Consider the following 14,667-nt stretch of genomic DNA (forward strand, 5'->3'; position numbering starts at 1 on the left):
TGTTGGATTATTATCATTAGTTAATCTGTTATAATATGTTAGAAACTGTACTCATACTGCAGTTCACGTCTTTTAAAATAAACATTTCTCCTAACCCTAACAGAAAGCACACAACGTTAGGCTCTATGAAGCTGGCAGAAACGGCGAGCCTTTTTGCCCTGTCAGTCTTACGTAAGGTAGTTTTTATTCCACCTTTTGCATATTTCCCCGTCTTTGGGCCCCAGGCCCCCCTCTGTGGGCTCATTGGCATTGTTAGCTGATATGACGGGAGCATTTGCAGAAGGTACTGGAGTGTAGCAGAAAGAAGGAAGAAAAGCAGCACACACACGTTTGTGTTTACAAAAGAAAATGCAGCACAGCACAACTGACAGCACAAGTCCAACCCTCCCCGCTCCGGCTCTCTGTCTGTCTCGAACCTTCTCTCTACCTCACCACATGTCTCTCTCTCTCTCTCTCTCTTTCTCTCTCTCTCTCTCTCTCTCTTGCTCTCTCGCTCTCTCTTCTCTTCAATAAATGTCACTTTTCTCTATCCTCCTCTTTTTGTTCTCACTCAGTCCGGTTATAATTGTGTAAAGCATAAAATATCTGACACTATTTTTGAAGAGCCTCATTCAGTTCACTTGAATTCAAATGGACGTTAGTTGCCTTAATATATATTTTAAGTCTTATTGTATGATATATTTACAGGTTCATATTATTTAAGCCAAATAAATTTTTAAATCAGGCGGCACGGTGACACAGTGGGTTGCACTGTCGCCTCACAACAAGAGTTTTTCCAGTGGCTTGACGGCAGACTTGAGGCGCAGATATGTGTTGACCATGATGATAGGGTTCGAGTCTTGTGAATAATGGTTCCAGAAAGTGAGTAAAACAAAAATAAAAGACAAATAATAAAATAAACATCTAAATAACAAGGTGAGAATGTGGTAAAATCTGAAAACGTGGAAAAAATCAGGTGAGGACTTCTCTTTTTTGGGTGGGCGGGTCAATCAGTGCTTTTAAAAACACTATTGGTTGGGTTTAGGGAAGGAGGGTCAGTCAGTCAGTCATTCAGTCAGTCGACAGCGGCCTCTGGTGGATTTACATGAGAACAGCAGGCGCCCACGAGAGAAATTATAGATCTAAAAAGTGTACACAGCGGTCTCTGGTGGATTCGTGATAAACTGCAAAAAAAAACGTAACTTCTGGGATGTATTTGGCGCTCTCCAGAAATGTATATAGCGTTTTTTTAGAATAAGCCTGAGTTGAAAAGTATACTTTGAATTAATATAAAGGTATATATATGAACAGTAGGTTCATTTTTAATTCGCTTATATTATTTGCAGTGTTTTATGGTATTGTTCTTTCACCTTATCAAAGCTAGTCATGGGCCGGTAAAGGATTCTGACGGTATGATAACCTTGAACAAAAATATCACGGTTTCACAGTATCACAGTATTGTGCTCACTGCTCTAAAATGTATTCTTTTTAAATGTCTGGGTAAAAAAATCTTCTTTGAAAATAATATATTCTGTTTTCTGAAAGATTTAAAATATCTTAACCTGACAGGCTAAAAAATTCAAATGAATCACTAAATCACAGCATTTTTGGATATATTTTCTGCTGGAGATACTGTTGTCCTAAGAAACAAAAAAAAAATGTAAATAAAAAATCTTACACATGCCTTGGGAACGGTATTACAAAAAATGTTGCCGTATTTAAAACCTTGACTTTTGCAAACCGTGGTATACCTTGAAAACAGTTATCGTTCCATGTCTAATCAAAGCCAATACTTTTTTCTTTTAGTTTTCATACTTATGAACTACTTTGCTTTAAGTAAAGCTCATAGCTCATTGTTTTTGGTTCATGGATTGGACCAAAGAGATACTGAGGGGGGTTGGGGGCGTTGTGAATGTATGTAAAAAATACTTGCAGAATGAGTAGGCGGGCATTAATTCACTCTATTACATACAACGGCAGAGCTATCAAACTCCAATGTTGGATCACAATACAACCTCAGTTAATTCATGTACTAACTCCATACTATTTACTCCTTTTTTCACTGAATATCCTCTTTAACTCTAAAACATGTCTGAGTGCTGGAATAAAAACGCGCCGCGGACGCCATTTGATGTTGACGTCAAGCTGAATTCATGCGCTCTCTCTGACAGACAGGTCTTGGGTTTGTATGGTGGACAGATGAAGGGCTCTGAATGCGCACTGAGCCCCGATGCCCAGCATGTAAGGGGGCGAGAGGTCTGTGACAGCGGCCCCTTTCCCTGGCTCCTCCAGCCGGCCTCACTGCCAGAGAGGAGGGCTGCTCCAGAACTGCACTGCTGTGAGTCAGAGGCTCTCAAAGCAGGCCTGCAGAGCCAAAAGCAGGACTCAAGCTGCTCCTGGAAATAAGCAGAGAGAGAGGGAGGAGGAGGGGACGAGTGAGAAAGGAAAGGGAGGGGCTTGATTTAGATAGCAGGCAAAAGCTAACAATTAATACACACACAGCCTTTACTGTACTGTAGAGCGACGTGCTTTTACATCCCTGAAAAAGTTGCGTAAAATAGAACAAAAGGAATAATATGTGACTTGTTTATTCTCTTTAACATCTTTTATTGACAAAAGTACAAAGAAACATTTATTTCCAATGTGTTCACTGATCTAAAAAGCTGTTTTCTGTCGACAGAATTGGACTTTGTTAAGAAAATGTTAAGACAGAAGCTAAAAGTCTGTATAGTTTGGCTTTATCAAATTTTTAGGGATAGTTAAAGGCATAGTTCTCCCAAAAAATAAAAAAATTCTGTCAACATTTACTCGCCATTTACTTGTTACAAACCAGTTTGAGTTTGTGATTTTGCAGCAGGGGCGCCGCTAGAGGGGGTAAAGTTAGGACGATTCTAAGGGTCCATACATTTAGGGGGGCCCCAGAGACATTATCAAGGGCCCGCACCAATCCCCCCTCACACACACCCACCCATCCATCCCCTGGTTAGCTAAAGGCAAGTAAATGATGGCAGAATTTTCATCCCCCCTCAAAAAATGGAAACACCCACATAGCAAAATTTCTCTGGCCCACACTATCAGGTTTTGCTTAGCCCACATGCCACAGTAAACTACATGATTGGACCAAGTGTGGCATTAATACAAGGGCCAAATATGAACCATATCTTGGCCAAGTCTCTGGCAAGTTAATAACCAATATTTGGGAGTCTGACCTGGGCCAGATATGTTGGTGTGTCATGACTGCAATGAATTTGATAAACCTATGAAGTATTCAATTTTAGATGCTTTTTCTCGAAGAGACCTGATTGAAAATATTTTTTTCTTTACTCAAAAATAATTTACATGTATTTTAAAAGTGGGTCAAGATAGTCTAAACGTACATATAAATATTTATCTGGTCCAAATACTACACTTGATATCTGGCCCAAGTCTTGTGTACTGCCTTAAAGATGGTGCCACCTCTGCCAATCCCAGGCCATGTTTGGCCCACAGGCTGTATGCCAGTGCTAGCTGGACGAACACCTGCCAGCTTTATGCCGAATCTGGGCCAGAAGTCTTTGCTATGTTCACCCTTAAGTGGTTCCTTTAAGAGTTCCTGTTTACTGTTATGTACTATGTTTGAAGCTGGTAAATGTTGACATCCATAACAAAGAAAAATACAATAAATGCTTAAAACATTCTCTAAAGAATTCTCTAAACTCAGACAGGTTTGGAGTTTTTTTTTTCTTCATTGAACTGTTCATAAATGAGAAATTCTCAAATTGTACCTACTTTTCCATAATTGCTCTTGCGATTTAACAGTTTATGATCATTCAGACTAAAGAGACAAAACTTTGCAATGCAGACAGCAAAAATGAAAAGAAACAAAAGCCCGCAGTGCATGAAAGTGAAAATGAAGCTGCGAGACAAGTGAGAACTGGAAGGACAAGTGCTACATGCAAACGCGAAGGTGTTGTAGGACCTCGCCAAAAAAAAAAAGGGAAAAAAGAGGGAACTGTCATGTGATTTGATGTGCTGATTCAGGGGAGGAGATAATTGGATAATTGCATGCCACAGAACTGCGCTGATAACTGCGCTTGGGGCAACCGTTCCCTAGGAGATGCAGGCATGTGTCAACATGCTGGTGAAAGCTGACACCTCATGAATAGATTTTAGGCTACTTTGTAGTTTCCCTCTCTCTCTTTCTCAGCTCCTTCACAGAATCGTGTATGACTCCAATCTGCTTTTTTGTTTTGCAAGCGGTGGCAGTTTGAGCCGAGATTTTTGGCTGCTGCAAGTCGCACAAACGCTCGCATCCATCCAGCCGGCTGAATGGGCTTTTCATGAAATCAGACAACAGTTTCTTCTGCAGCAGGGAAAGCCACGTTAGTCTATTCAAATCAGGTCGAATCTCCCCAGGATCTGCACCCCTGTTGGGGAACGACAGGGGAAACACCAGGAAGCCGATGCTTTCGGCGTCTGTGTAAAGAACTTGCGATGATGTAATACTCTCACCACATAATGCATTGTAATGTTAATATCTCTGCTGATACAAAATGAACAAATCCTTTTATATTCCCTTAACATTTCATTGCTTTGCTCCGTGCTCATCATATGCGCTTCTCCTTCATAGGCAGGCGTTTGCTTTCTGCTATAAAGTTGGTCTTTCGTACTGTGAGTCTTTGATGCTGGCGTACAGAAATAAGATAGATAGTGTTTGCATTTTTTATAGTTATAAAGCTGTCCAAAACTCTGAGACAGTGAAGGGAACTGCTGCGACGTTCTTGTCTTATTTGAAAAACACTCCATTTTTAACTCACTGAAAGATTTATTGTGGTGATAAAACAATTTTACCCATTAGTAGTGAAATATAAGAATATTGTTAATATATAATCCTAAATAATATTCTGTCTTAAAATAATAAGTTCTGGGTTGGGGCTGGAAGGGCATCCGCTGTGTAAAACATGCAGTTTAGGGTTGAGCTTAGGGGTAGACATTATTGAAATACAATTAATAGGGAATTATTATGGGAAATTAATTCAATACAGTACAATTAATGGGAAAAATACTTTAAATAATTCTCGTTAACATCCAGCTTCCTGATCTAGCAACAACCTGAGTATGTCTGCCGTCTGGAGGTATTATAAAGTTGATGACGACAACATTGGCACAGCAAAATGTGAGATATGCAAACTTGGGATTGCAAGAGGTGAAGAATTGGTGTTATTTATTACTTGATTATTCAAGCTACCTCACAGAAGTGCTCTGTTTGTTAATAGAGTTGTTGAATGTTAAAATAAGGTGAATTAAATAAAAAATAAGTAACATCCTGGGCCAGTTTCTTCGCTCTTCTTTATACTTTTGATGTATGGTAGAAGGTTAGAGTTTATATTATATCGGATCGAGTTATCGGTAGATACTCAAACTCAAATGACTTGGACTGGAGGGCAAAAAAACCTGATCAGGACGTCCCTAGTAATATGTGTAATGTATCGTAACAGTATATAGTTCATTGTAATAGTCAGTTTAATATAATAAAATAATATGTTTATTTGTATTATTTTTATTTATAATCTATTAAGTGGGTCTGTGTATAATATAATAATATAATTATAAAAACACTATCCTTCTGCTGAATCCCTTATTTATAAGGGGAAACCACAACGGAATGAACCACCAATTACTCTGACATATATTTTTATGTAGCGGATGCAACAACCCAGCACTTGGAAACACCCATGCAATCTCTCAATCACACACACGCTTATTTAATAGGGAACATGTATTTAAATAATATAATTATTTAATTCATTCATTTTCCTTCGGCTTATTATGTTGTTTTTAAGGGGTCGCCACAGTGGAATGAACCGACAATTACTCTATCATATCTTTTTATATGCTGGATGCCCTTCAAGCCACAACCTAGCACTGGAAAACACCCATACAATGTCTCATTCACACACTTGATTATTCAATAAAGAACATGTATTTATATAATATAAATATTTAATGCATTCATTCATTTTCCTTCGGCTTATTATGTTGTTTATAAGGAGTCACCACAGTGGAATGAACCGACAACTATTCTGGCATATGTTTTACACAGCGGATGCTCTTTCAGCCACAACCCATATAAACGAACTGTTGAAGTAAATTGGCCCTAGTGTGAGTGCATGTGTGAATGTGAGAGATTGTGGGTTAATGCAATTATATAAAATCATAAATATATATTTGTAGCTTATGAAAGGCATTTTTTAAAAATATCACCCTCTTGCCCCACCTTCTCTCTCTCATCCTCTGTTATTATCATGTCTTCACCTTCTTACCTTTTCAACCTCTCTCTCTTTCTCTCTCTCTGTATGCCTGGAGTCCACAGCCAGGTGAGGCCCCTCCAGAGAGTAATTACACCCTGAAACAGAGATCGGAGCCCTGCGGCGCTCACCATCAAAGCAGGCATAGCGAACAGCCTCGGCTAATGTGCTGAAGACGAGAGACACTGACAGGGTTCAAAACACACGCTCACATACAAAAAAATAAATAAAAAAACACACACAGAATGCAACCTCTCTCTCATAGCGTGACCTACAATAACAGGCCGTTTGGCTGCACAATGGTCACATTGCTCACCTGGGACCTTCAGGAGACAAAACACAGAGAGCAAAACAGACAGAGAGCTGAGTGAATTAGTCTGCTGCGTGTCCGGGCCTGGAGAGACAGAGAGGGAGGAACTCGAAACGCTCTGAAAAGTGTTCTTCAAACAACTCAAGGGCAGAATATACACACATCAGCCACCCAGACAGTAAAGCCGCTCACATCGGGAGCTTTGAGAGCCAGAGCTGGAGAAGTCAGAGGTCTCGCTCACGGGATGTTAATGCAGGCTTTAGCACTAAGGTCATGAGCTATGAGCGTTCTGAAGACGGCTTTATCAACAGAGATTTTGGGAAGTCCATGAAAATGTGCTGCATTTAGGTTCGTAAACTAACCAGGTCGAGTTTTATTTTCATTTATAGATTTTGGTTTTGTAATTTAAAAGGATAGTTCACCCTTAAATGAGATGAATGCGTAATTCACACCTTCTTCTGTTTAACATGAAGGAAGATATTCTGAAGGATGCTGGGTAAAAAGCATCCATTGACATCCATACAGGAACAAAAAATACTATGGAAGTCATTGAGTGTTTTTCCATTCTTTAGTACACCTGTAATGCTTGTGGATTGACGATGCTGAATGCCGTAGTTGCGGATCTAAATGCAGCATTTATTCAGCACAGCAGTCATAACGATCATAACAGATGCAAAACAGTATCATTAGGGTTATCCAAACATAGTCATAGTCAAACTGGCAAAAGCTCAGGCTATGTGCTAGGGATCAATACGCGGAAGAACAAAGAGAGGCTCTGAACACGGAAGACCAGACAGGATAATACTCGGACATAAAAACATTACAATATCGCAAGACTCAGCCCAAAATGTGTGTGCATGTAGCTTAAATTGTTTTTACTATCAGTCTTTGATAATCTTCGGGATTTGTATGTGTGTGATCAATGGAACAAGGAACAGCTGTGTGTGTGTGAAATGCATGTAGGGAGTTGTAGTCCATAATGTGGCAGATTTGTAGTTCTTTAGCGATCTCTGTGTTTACCAGCGATCTGCAGCCGCTAGATTGCTGGTGATCATAACAACATCACTGAAGCAGCTAATATTTATTTACAATGACAAAGGGTGGAAGGTTGCTTTCGAAATATTGAAAGATTTCAGCTGCTGTCTGGGCTTTCATTTTCTTCTCCACCTCCCTTTCTTCATGTGTTCAATACTTTTTCCTTGTGTCATTTCATTTTAGTACATGTAGCTTCATTTGTGAACTAATAAGTTTTGTTTTCTTTGCATATATGAATTTCTTTGGTTGTTTCCAACATCCGGTAAATATTTCAGGTCAACAGCATCTTTAGAAATATGTATTCAGAGAAAAATGTTGATGTGTTCAATACATATTTCCCCCACTGCATATATATATATATATATATATATATATATATATATATATATATATATATATATATATATATATAGTAATCCTTTCTCAAGAAACACAAACAAACAAGGACAACTAACAGTGTTGAGTTGTTTAACTATTACTCAAAAAGACAAGTCTGGACTTTGCCAAAAACATAATTGTGGCCCAGTTTTGATGTGGGAAGTTTGTCTTGTTAGAGGAGGCCAGGATGAAACTTCTGAGCTCAAATCTGAAGTAATATGTATGTGCAAATCTAACACTGCCCACACCGAAAGCCCATCACATTGACTGTGAAGTGAAATATGCTGCTGAAAGCTGTTTTTCATCAGCAGCCACTGGGCATCTTGTTAAAATAGAAGAATAGATTGTGGGGGAAAGAATACAGAGAAATACTGCAGAAGAGCCTGTTTCAATCCCCCCCTAAAAAAGGCCAGAATATCCTAAACAGCAAGTCATATTAACACTGGAGGAGCTCAAGAACAAAATGGTGATTGGTTCAGTCTGAAAATCCCTGATGTTATTAGTTTTTAAATTACACTGCTCATGTGTCATCAACTAAACCGAATGAACCAGAAGCAAATTTGTCTAGAAGAATAACACCTTATAAGAGAGAAAAAGTAATGCAAACCTGCCCCAAAAAAAAGAAAATTCAAAAGGAAAATAATACAGGAAAATAATACAATAATACAGAATACAGTTTTATATGCCACATACATTTGAATATAATCAATATACATAATAAATATAAAAATTTAAATGTAAAATAAATGATATATATATTAAATCTTAATTGCATTTGTATTTTTATTGAGAACATTTAATTGTCAATAAATGAGGAACCATTTTAACATTACAATTATTTAAATGAAAACACATGCAGGATGAGTTGGCGGTTCATTCCGCTGTGGTGACTCCAGATTTATAAAGGGACTAAGACAAAAAGAAAATGAATGAATGAATGAATTATTTAAATTCTATAAAGTACAGATTTACAATTTATAATCTGAGTAAAACTTAATGTTGAGTAACACTTTAGAATAATGGTTGATTAGTTAATGAATTTACTAACATGAACTGGGTGTGAGTAATCCTGTAAAGCTTTTAATAATCATAGCTTAACATTAATTCATTATTAAAATCCAAAGTTATGCTTGTTAACATTAGTTCATGCAACATGAGTTAATATAAACAAGCATGAACTACAGTAAATGAACTTAAATAACAATAACTAACATTATTAAATACTTTAATAAATGTATTACTAATAGTTTATTTTAGTAAATACATTATCTAACATTAACTAATGGACCATTATTTTATTTTAAAGTGTTGCCTAATATTGTTTTCATCGGCAAACTGTAGAGGATGTTTATTCTGATATATGATTATAACATGAATATTTTTTGATTATTGTAACAGCTCCATTTTAAATACATTATCATAACAATTGTAACTTTTATTTAAACTTTTAGCATTGTGTTTTATTTAAGTATTCATTCATTAATATTCCTTCAGCTTAGTCCGTTTATTTATAAGGGGTCGCCACCGCGGAATGAACCGCCAACTATTCCATCATATGTTTTACGCGGCGGATGCCCTTCGCTGTACTGGAAAAACACTCATACACTCTCACACACACACACACATACACTACAGCCAATTTAAATAATTTAATTCACCTATAGCGCATGTCTTTGGACTGTGGGGGAAACCGAAGCACCTGGAGGAAATCCACGTGAACACGAGGAGAACATGCAAACACCACACAGAAATGCGAACTTACCCAGCTGGGGCTCGAACCAGTGACCTTCTTACTCTGAGGCCACTGAGCCACCCTGCTGCTGTATTTAATTATAGAGGTATTAAATAATATGTTTACTTCGATGTTTGTATGTGAAGATGTGGATATAAATAAAATTAAAGATAAAAATGAATTGAAATAATATTCTCAGACTGAATGTGGGTTACAATTAAGGTTATATTAGATTTAATATGTTTTAAAAAATAATTTATGCGGATTATTGTGTTTTATATGTTCAATTAAAAGCATCACAGAAAAAAAATGATTTAGCTTAGAATGTGTGTGCGTCTGCATGTGTGTGTGTCTGTGCTCCGTTTATTTTTGGTCTCCATCTCGCCATCACTGTCAGAGAGTATCTCTTTTCTGGAGTGTTGATTGTGGAGAAGAAAGCCGAGCTGTTTGTCTTAGTTGTGGGACTCGGAGACAGTCGTCTGCTGACAGTCACCGAGCAGCTGTGCAGGCCTCATAATCACAATCAGGAAAACCTAAATAATTCATACGTTCATGCACAAATGCATTGTTTGTGTTTGAATTAAACATTACAAGAAGGTGTATTGCGTTCGAGAGAGAGAAAAAAAAAACGTTTAGAGTATAAAGGGCTGGAAGCAGAAAAAAATGAACGGATAGTCAGATTAAGCATAGGAGAAGCACCAGTGAAACCACAAATACAAAATTAGATGATCACTAGGACTTTACACGAGTTTACACAAGAGTGGTTTCATTTCAAAATGCACACATTTTGCTATAGTTACAGTTGGCATCAACATTGGCATTCATATTACAATCTTATCCACAATATATACAGTTAAAATCAGAATTATTAGCCCCCCCCTTTAGACATTTGTTGTTGTTTTTTTTGATAGTCTACAGAACAAACCATTATTATACAATAACTTGCCTTATTACCCTAACCTGCCTAGTTAACCTAATTAATCTAGTTAAGCTGTTAAATGTCACTTTAAGCTGTATAGAAGTGTCTTGAAAAATATCTGGTGAAATAATATTTACTGTCATCATGGCAAAGATAAAATAAATCAGTTGTTAGAGATGAGTTATTGAAACTATTATGTTTAGAAATGCGTTGAAAAAATCTGCTCTCTGTTAAATAGAAATTGGGGGGGAAATAAAGAGGGGTGCTAATAATTCTGACTTTAACTGTACATATTTTGAAATGAACGCATGGCTGTACATATTCACTCACTGATTAGCTGTTTTGAATCCTTTCCTCATTCATCAAGCCCTGATCACATGACCCTTATACTGAGTTTTGTTTAGTTTTTGTGGCAAGTATCCTAGGTATTAGCTACTTAAACTATTTTTCAGTGTTTTCTGGTATTTACTGTGATAACTTTATCAAGGAAAATAATTCATTTGCATCACTGAGAGACAAAAATCCTACATCTTTATAATCCTGCATCTACACAAGTTAAAGCTTTTTCCTTTGCTTTAATCAAAGTTAGTAATTTGTGGAAACACAAAGATGTTATATTGAGCTCTCATCCTGTTGTGAAGCAAACATAGAGGAAAAAGTGTGTCTGTAAATCTTATACAGATAATTTACAATATTTTAAACTCTTAATTGCACACATGCTACAAATTAGTACAAATATTTAACAAAACAATGCCTCATTTGCAAATTTAAACATCTTTTGAGAAAACTTGTAATGTGAAAAAATTAGCAGTTCTTAATAGAATCGATCACGTGGGCTATTTGTGTTTATCAATATGACGATGACTTATTTTACTCTATTCATCTGCCCTTAGGGACTCCATGTCTTTTCTTAAACATGATAATCAATAGTCAATATTATTAGCCCTCTTAAGTAATATTTTTTCGACTCTTCAGAACAAACCATCATTATACGACGTGCCTATTTACCCTGACTCACCTAGTTAATCTAATTAACCCAGTTAAGCCTTTAAATGTCACTTTAAGCTGAATACTAGTATCTTGATGGAAGTGTCTTAAAAATATAAAAATAAATCAGTTATTAGAAATGAGTTATTAAAACTATTATGTTTAGAAATGTGTTGGAAAAACCTTCTCTCCATTAAACAGAAATTGGGGACAAAAATATACAGTTAATAATATATAGCTTATAAATCAGGAGGGCTATTAATTCTGACTTCAACTGTAGGTAGGCTGGGTGCCCCATAAGGTCTTAATTCTCCAATGGATGCGAGCAGGGATTATTGTTTTACTCTCCTGCACTGATCTGCTCTGGTTTGTTCTCCTCATTGCCCGTCTCTCTCTCCTGCCCCTGTTCCGGCTCCTCTCATCCACTTCAGGAAAGTGGGCTGTGCTGCGTCCCGAGGGGTTGATCCAATACAGGTCAGGTTAATCAATCCAGGGGGAGTGAGAGGCAGTGCTGGGAGTTTTAATCAGGCCGAGACTGTGGAGACTGTGACCTCCGCTGTGTTTGTATGTGTGCTCACGTTTGAGGACTCGTCCTCTTTCCGCTCCTCAGCATGTGCGCTCACGTATCAGCAGCGCGTCTGGACCTTATACTGCAGCCACATACTTTTGCTGTGAGTTTGATGCATCTGTGCTGTTTGAAAGTATCAACTTTGATGCGATTTATTTTATTTGTTTATTTATTGTAACCCTGGACCACAAAGTCTTACAGTATGTTGCATGGGCTTATTTTGTAACAATAGTCAAAAATACATAGTATGGGTCGTAATTATTGAGTATTCTTTTAAGCCAAAGATCATTTGAATATTAAGGAAAGATCAAGATAGTTTATGAATTCATTCAGTCATTGATTTTCCTTCAGCTTAGTTCCTTTATTCATTTGGCGTCACCACAGAAAAATAAACCGCCAACTTATCCAGCATAAACAGCGGATGCCCTTCCAGCTGCAGCCCATCACTGGGAAACATCCATACACACTCATTCACTCACATGCACTACGGCCGATTTAGCCAATGCACAATGCCTTGGGACCCGGATAAAACCCATGCACACCAACACAGGGAGAAAATGCAAACTCCACACAGAAATGGCAACTGACCCAGCCAGGACTCAAACCAGCAGCCTTCATGATGTGTGGCAACAGTGCTAGCCACCGTCTCGCCCTATTTTGTGAATTTCTGACTATAAATATATTTAAACAACATTTTTGATTAGTAATATGCATGGCTAAAAACTTAAATTGGATAAATTAGAGATGATTTTCAGAATATTTACTATTAATATTAATCAATCACCCAGTCAATAAACTTTTATTTCTACAGCACCTTATTACAACCAGGAGGCTGCCCAAAGTGCTTTGCCCATACATGTCAACCCTCCTGTTTTTCCGGGATTCTCCCATATGTTACAGTTCTATCCTGCTATCATCCCGTTAAGGTATTTTCCCATATTTCTTCCGCATTTTCAGTCTTTCTTTGAAGGGTGGAAGGCCTCCCTATACGCAACTCATAGCGCCAAGCCACCAGGGGTTGCCTCTTGCTCTTAAATGTGAGTCTGTTTTATGCTTTCGCTTTGTTTAGGCATGAAAACACTTTGAAATAAATATAAAAACGGTGCGATTCCCTTTCCTTTTCATAACAGGGGCCTTCTCCCCTTCATATACAATCCTCAAAACAGTCATATAGCAGTGCATGACTGTCAGCTGTCGCACTCCATAGTGATAAATAGACGCTGCTTCCCAAACGAATTCTGTACATGCAATTTGAAGCGGAGCGAAAGTCTGTGTTTTGGGTGCGTGTTTAAACAGACATGTACACATATTAAATAATAATAACCTCTAAAGATGTTGATCTTGGTGGAGTTTTTTTCAAACACAACTAATTTCGTCCTAAATTAGCATAAAAAGTTAGGAAAGCAATCGAATGCTTTTATTATAACGTTAGATGTGTGCATTTTTAAAGTGACACCACTGTTAGTTAAAATATTAAATGAAAAAATAAGAGATTGATTCATTTCTCTTTAATCAGAATGTGTAAGTTATACAGTAAAGAAACGGCTAATGAGATTTGATAGCTTGATGTCATTATAATAGCTGTTAATTTTAATAAGCTAAACTGTTTGCTAATTTATTTGCTGCTAATACTATTTATTTTTTCTTTTGTTAATAACAATAAAACATATTACTGACCATTTAACTGTTTATTTACAATGCTCCAAATGAGTCATTTGCATATTTAGTAATTTGGGGATTTTTTAAAAGTGGGGGGCGGGAGGTGGGGGGGTCGGGGGAATCTCTTATTATGGTGGGCATATCCCTTATTTTCACATCCCAGTGTTGACAGGTTTGGTAAACACATAAGATGGTAAGAACACAAGTGTCAAAACAGCATTTTGTTCTACCGATTATCAAAAGCAAGTCTAAATATTATTATTTTGAAATCACATTCAAACAAAACATACATCAATAGTTTTATATGAATCCCTGTAAATAAAATAAGCACTCTGAAATGAAAATCACATCAGAGAAAGAAAACTATTAATGCCGTCTGAATGTTTTTTCTTGATTATGTGAATGTTAATGAAACATTCCTTTTTATAATTCTACAAATTATTATAATAATAATGTTATTAATTACTTACCTAGTAATATTTTAAAAATGTTAGATGAATGTCCGAACACAACCAGTATCAGAAAAAAGTTTAAGCAAAATATGTATAAAAAAACAACTTGTTTGTTTTGAGAACATTATTAGATAACCTTGAACGAACATTCCTTAAACGTTACTGAAAGACTGTTTGTTCATAATTTGAGAGAACTCTCTCCCATAGCATTCCTTGACATCTTCATAAGAATGTTGAAAGCATTAGAAAACATGACAAAACTCCCGAGTAAGAGCATCACGTTTTGTATGCATGTCGTCCCAGGACAGCAAAACGGGGCAAGGGGGGTGGGGGGCTGTGAGATGGAGGAGAGGAGGAGCTG

General features: G+C 37.1%; 1 protein-coding gene across 4 annotated transcripts in view; it reads left to right on the forward strand.

The window, feature by feature from the left end:
• The window catches only part of wnt5b (wingless-type MMTV integration site family, member 5b), a 139,027-nt gene that overhangs the window by 85,965 nt on the left and 38,395 nt on the right, over positions 1-14,667 (forward strand).

Source organism: Danio rerio, chromosome 4 (genome assembly GCF_052040795.2).
Source record: "Danio rerio strain M-AB ecotype USA chromosome 4, GRCz13ab, whole genome shotgun sequence".
In the NCBI taxonomy this organism is placed as follows: Eukaryota; Metazoa; Chordata; class Actinopteri; order Cypriniformes; family Danionidae; genus Danio; species Danio rerio.